The following is a 6,673-nucleotide window of genomic DNA, read 5'->3' on the forward strand; positions in this document are numbered from 1 at the left end:
CAGTCCCTTGCCCGAGCCCGCGGCCCCGCGAGATGGCGCCCCGCCCGATGCCTTTCTGCGCATGCTCGTCGGCCGCTAAGCCTGGAATCCCGCCCCGGCGCTGAGACCACGCCCCGTAGGGCGACGGACCGGCGGGCGGGCGGCGTAGCCGGAGAAGCAGGGCGGGATTAGAGTCCCGGGATGGGCCGGGCGGAAGACTGCGGCGGACTGTGGACGCCGGCTTCACGGTCGGGTTCATGTGCGGGTACCATGACCCGCGGTTTGCTAACTGTGCGCTGCTCCCAGCTGGAAGAGTCCACACCAGGTTCAGACGAGGAGTGTCCATCTGGCTAGCACTGCCGGCAGCACAGCGGGGTGCACCAGTCATTTGTCTGGGAAGTTATCAGCCTCCCCAAACCCGGCTGTGCTCCATCTTTCTGCTGATGAACCCTTCATTCCTCATTCCTCCTCCATGGATACCCGGCCCCCCTATTCTCTGCAAGAGTTGCCCAGAACACCGCAGATCAAGAATTGTTTGGGGGGGGGGGCGGAGCGATAGCACGGTGGGTCGGGCGTTTGCCTTGCACGCGGCCGACCCGGGTTCAATCCCCGGCATCCCATATGGTCCCCCAAGCACTGCCAGGAGTAATTCCTGAGTGCAAAGCCAGGAGTAACCCCTGAGCATCCCTGGGTGTGACCCAAAAAGCAAAAAAAAAAAAAAAAAGAATTGTTTGTGGTATCTGAGCAGCCCGCTCACTTTTCCTTAGAAGGACGGCGACCGCCACAGTCAAGCTAGCCTCTTTGAGAGCATGCGGCCCCCGCCAGCGTCACCCAAGGGTATTCATCCCACCTGGCTGCTGCACAGCCGTTGCATGGGGAACGGTGGCCTCATCTCTGCTTTCTTCCTGCATAACTACGCCTCGTGGGACTGAAAAAGATAGTACAGTAGGTAGGGCACACACGGCCAACAATGGCTCGATCCCCAGCACCACATGTGGTCTCCCTTAGCCCTACCAGGAGTGACCCCTGAGCACCTCAGAGCATGATTCCCAAACCAAAAGCTCCTGTTTCCTGATGGCTGCCTCCACAGCAGAACCCTGCTTCCTCCACGGTCCCCACAAGCACTCACAGAAACCTATCCACAGAGTAGTCTTGCCAGGCCTGCTAGGTGGGTCAACCTGCACAGCCATGCTGTGTACTCCTGCAGTAAGCATACACTCCAGCTGGAAGCTGAGGGTTGTCCCAGGGCTCTGCCCGGAAACCACCAACACACAATGGACCTTTTCCTTGGGGCTTCTAGGCAGGGCCAGCACGTGCCTAACCCAGTTTTGGTCACCATGTGGTCATAACAACAGTCTCAGTCCTGTGCCGTTCCGTCCCTGCTTTCCCCTGCAACCATTTGACAATCCAGGATGCCAGAATCCCAGTGCTGAATTTCCCCTGCAAGATTTTAGCCTCCTCCTCATCAAACACATGAACACCAGCATAGAATCTCTATTCTCAGAGTGTTTCTGGGATCTCTTCTGGGGCATTTTCTTTCCAGGGTTCCAGCAAGAAACAGAGGGTGTGCTCTGGTCTTTGAAAGGATTTTCTTAAGTGAAATGCTCATAAAGGATGAGCAGAATTGAGCAAGATGAGAACTGCCAGGTAACGTGAGCCTCGGGAAGTCGAAAATAGCCTACCCTTGAACATGTCCAGCGAATACCAGTCAGCTCTGGGTTCTTGTGGATGGCCTGAAGATTAGTAGGGGAACCCACTGGAAGCCATAACTCATCACTCACCCCCTCCTCTCCTTCCGAACTACCTGGGGATGCAGTGACCAGGGTTTATATACATTTCATATCCCCGCCCCTTAGTTGCTTGTGCTATCTGATTGGGTTTCCCTATGAGGTCATCCGATTGGAATAACCAATCAACTGTGCATGCAGATAAGGTGATGTGGGACAGCCAATCAGATCACACATGCCCTTATAAGGAGCTGCACAATGAGCTCATGCCATATGCAAATAAGGCTTGCAAAATGACCAATCAGATTGTATATGTCCTTATAAGGGCCTAAAATATGCTCTATCAAACATCTGGCTCCTCCTTCCTTTTTCTGGAACCTTCCACCTCATTTCTTCTGTAACACAGAGGCCTACGGCAGGGCGACTGGTGTCTTAGGGTGCTGAGGGCTTTCTTGGCAGAAGATGAAGCCTTCAGCAGAGACATAGCCAAACTATAATCTGTGTAGGGATGGGGAGCAAGACCCGCCTCTTCCCCTCATTGATCTGGTGCCTCCTTTCAGAAAGTGGAGAAGGTGAAAGGGGCCGGAGGCCGGTGGGAGCTGTACACACAGGCCCCAGAGCTCAGAAGTGGCCTCAAGGACCTGAGAGGAGGCAGCTGTAGAATGGAAGAGCCTAAAGCAGCCTGATCGATTAGCAAAGGTCCTAAGAGAAAATTATAAACCCTTACGGTCTGCTGTGGTAAACCCCCAACTGAGGTCAGGGAAAGAATGGGTTTCTTGTTAGAACTATGTTGAGTCTCCCCCCAACCCTCTTGTTTTACAAGAGATGTCCCCTTTAAAATCTAAACATACTGTTCTGGAGCTGAAGGGGGGGACTGTACAGCAGGGAGGGCTCTTGGTTTGGTCCCCAGCACCACATATGGTTCCCTGGAGTACCGCCAGGAGTGATCCTGAGTCCAGAGCTAGGAGTAAGCTCTGTGCACCACCATGGTGGCCCAAAAAACAAACAATAAAAGGCAACCAAGATATGTCTGTAAAGTCTTACAACTGACTCCAAAATTTACACAGAAAAACAAAGGCTGGATAATACAGTGAAAGGTTCTTGAAAGAAGAAGAGGGCGCTCCAGGCATTGCCAGAGGCGTGGAAAGCCCTTTGTGAGCCCTTGTCAGTGACAATGGGATGCACAAGCTAGGGCCACTGACACAATGGCCCCAAGGTGTCACAACTGGGAACCGATATGCTCAACAGATGTGCTCACACAGGCCCAAATACGGACCCCATTTTCTGCCAGACCTAAAACCCCAAGGTGTTAGGGAAGAGCGCTCTCACTGTAGGCTGCGAGCTGCATGCACAGGGCCCAGTTTCATCTCTGCTACCACAGGGCTCCCTGCTGGCTGAGCAGATCACTGCTGGACCTGAGCACCAAACTATCCAGCCTGCTTGGCCAAGCCTCACTTGGAGTGGGCCTGTGCCCCCCAAGCACTATTGGCAGTTCCCCAGGCCATTTCTGCTGGCCTCCGTCATCTCTGTGGTGAGGAGTCAGTGGCCAGTTCTGAAAGAAGAGCTTACAGCCAGCCATGCAGAGACTGTAGGGCGTTGAACAGCAATCCTGAATGGACAGAGAAGCCAGTGAGGGGAGCAACCTCCAGTAGGGATCAGGTTCATCTCAAGCGAGAGCTGGCTTTCTAGAGGGGAGCACTGTGGCCCAGTCAACAGACGCATCTCTGCTGGGACTCAGGAGAGAAGCTTCAGACAGGTCCTGTGTCTCTGCAGGTGGGGTTGGTGAGTAATGATGCTCAGTGGCAGCCGGATCTTATCCTCTGGGCTCACACAAGCCTCTTGGTGCACACATTATTCCTGCTGCCACAAGCTCTCACTCTCCCCACCACAGAGAAGCAACGTCGCCAGAAAAAGGATGCAAAACTGCCCAGCATGGGACGCAGCAGGCAGACATTCTGCCATCTCCGAATAGCTCCTGTCTGCCAGTAGGCAAGGGTGCCAGGTGCCAGGTGAGCACAGGAAGGAACCTCAAGCCAGCTAACCCCCACCCCCCAATGCAAGAGAGATCAGCGCACCCTCTCAGAAGAGGCTCAGAAATAGGGGGACAGTAGGCGGGGGTGAGTGGAGGGACACCAGTGTGGCCTGGCTCTCTCTGGAGATGTGTTTGGAAAATCTCCCACCGGTGCCCCCAAGGACGTGCTCACGGCTGCTTGCGGCCCGGTTGTTTGTGCAACAGAAGTTGGTAGCCTAATTGTTCATCTTCAGGGGAATGGATGTGCATGAGGGACTGGCACTGGGGAGCACTGTGCAATCAGGAGAAACAAGGAGATGTTCACAGAACAGATTTATTTTTCAGTCCAGACTAAGCACGTGGAGGGGCAGCCATGTCCAAGACCCTAAACATCAGGTGGTGGAGGTTGGAGTTCCCAGAGCACCAGGACTATGGATGCACTGCCCAGGGCCCTGCAGACTGCCCGGTGGTCTCATCCCATTAGAACAGGCAGCACCTCTAAACGTCTCCCCTTTGGGGGAGGTGGGGAACTGCACCTAGTAGTGCTTGGGATCAAATCAGGTTCAGCTGCAGGCAGAGAAATGCCTTACTTAACCACTGGCCTATTCCTCTAGCCCACTAGCATCTTATCCTCTTACCTCACAAATGACTGGAAGTGGCTGATTAAATATTACACAACTGCGAAGGCAGTTCAATGGAGAGGAGAGTTGTGTCAAAACTAGTGCTGGGTTTCCACATGCAAAGACAAACACAATCCTATTTTAGTATCTCACCCCTTATAGAGAAGGTCACAGAGATGAACCCCGAATGTTTGTGTTAAATATGGGACAACAAAAGTCTAGAAAATGGGATGTCTTTGTCATCTCTAATTAGGTAAAGCCTTCTTGGGTTCAACAGCCAGAGTCCAATACACGTGCATGCACGTGCACACACACATAAACACACACACAAACACACACTCTAATTTTAACGTCATTAGTTTTGGGGCTGTGGGGCACACTCTACAGTACTCAGGACTTATTCCTGGATCTTATTCAGGGATCACTCCTGACAGGGCTCAGGGGACATTATGAGGTGCCAGGGATCCAACCCAGGTGGTATTTGTGCAAGGCAAGCACCCTACCCACTGTACTATCTCACCAGCCCTGGAACTTAATTACTATTTAACAGATTCTGCCTTCCAAAGTTACTATTGAAAAAGAGGAGAGAAAAAAATATAAGCCAAGAGCAACCATTTGCAAATGCGTATCTGATCAAGGGTTTGTGCACAGAACATGGCAAGAAGGCTTTAAACTAGGACAAAATGGCCCAATTCCAAACAGGTCGGTTCATAACGATGCATACAGGAAACTTACATAATGTTGCAAAGCAATGTTATTTCAGCAAATATGTCTTTTAAAATTGAGCGCATGGAAAAAACCGGTTTTGGCAAAGATCTGAGTGGTGTGTGAACAGGAGAAGACAGAGTTCAGAGTGTGGGTGCCAGGGATGAATGGGAGCCGTGAGAAGTACCACAGCACAGGCTGTGAGAAGGAAGGAGGCTCTGAGAGGCCACCAAGGGGACCATGAGCACTGCCAGCAGGTTAAAGAATCCACAACTACTTTGGGTTTGGGGACCCCACCTAGTAATGCTGACGGCTTACTCCTTGCTCTGTGTTCAGGGATCACTCCTGGCAGGTTTAGCGAACCAGAGATGTAGTGCCAGAGATGGAAGTGGTGTCAGTCACATGCAAGGCAAGCACCTCACCCCTGTACTGTCTCTCCATGTCAAGTGTCTGATCCCTGCACAATCTCCAAGGTAAGTGCCTCACCCCTGTACACTCACTCTAAGGCAAATGTCTCACTCCTGCACTATTCCTCCAAAGCAAGCACCTTACCCCTGCACTGTTCCCAAGGCAAATGCCTCACCCCTGCACTGTCTCCCAGTCTCTCCCAGGGCTACTGTGAAGACAGTTATGTGGTTTCTTAAAAAGTTTCAGTTCTTGTTCTTTTTTCCTCATTTCTGTGTTTTAAAATCAGACATGTTTCAGGCAGTGCTCAGGAGCCATGTGAGGTGGGACTGGAGCTCAGGGCCTGGTTCATACCAGCCTTTGCTCTACCTCTTGAGCCATCTACTGGCTTGGTTTCTTGTTACTGGGTGTTTTTGAGGAGGGGTCATACCCAGCTCCGTGATTGCAGCTCAATCCTGGGCTCCTTCCCATCATGCCAGAAACCTAAGCTTCTCAGAGGCTCACGTGCCAAACACCCCCACCCTCAACCCCTGCAATTCCCGCAGCTCCCACAGAAAATGTGTCCAGATGGAGAACTTGGTGGTGGCTTTGGATAGCGCTGGGAACAGGCCCCCTCAAGCCCATTACTCCGTGGAATGAGCCTCGTGCCCACCCTGTGAGGTGCACAGGAAGGAGGGTGAATTTCAGGAGCACTTCAGAAAGAAGGCATAAGCCCTCCATCCCCATATGTTTTCATCTCTGGGACATCCAGCTCCTCTGTGAAGGTGTAGGGAGGGCAGGAAGGGGTGCTAAGGCAGGACGGCAGGATGACAAAGGGGTCCAGGCAGGCTCAGGGCGACAGGCTGTGCCTTTGATGGTGAAGCTGCTCCAGAGGCACTTGCAGAAGTCACGGCTGAGGCTGGGACATTCCCCCTGTTTCGAAGGTTCCGGAGACACATCCACTGTTTTGCAGTACGGTCGGCAGGAGATGCTGGGCCACAGAGGTCTGCACAGAACCCAGGCAGGCCCGGCCCCTACCTGAGCCCACGCAGTGCCAGAGCCCGGGTCATGCACCTGGCAGGAAAGGGGAAGGGTGGTTCTGGCTGTCAGTCAGTGCTCACTGTCCTTCGTGTCCCCAGCATACTGACTGAGTCCTTCCGTCCCTGCTGGCACTGAGGTGCAGGGTGGTGTGTACACAGTCCCCAGGGCTCCCTACTTGCCGCCTCCACCTCTCTTCCCCCAGCACC

The sequence above is a fragment of the Sorex araneus genome, chromosome 6, assembly GCF_027595985.1.
Source record: "Sorex araneus isolate mSorAra2 chromosome 6, mSorAra2.pri, whole genome shotgun sequence".
NCBI lineage: Eukaryota > Metazoa > Chordata > Mammalia > Eulipotyphla > Soricidae > Sorex > Sorex araneus.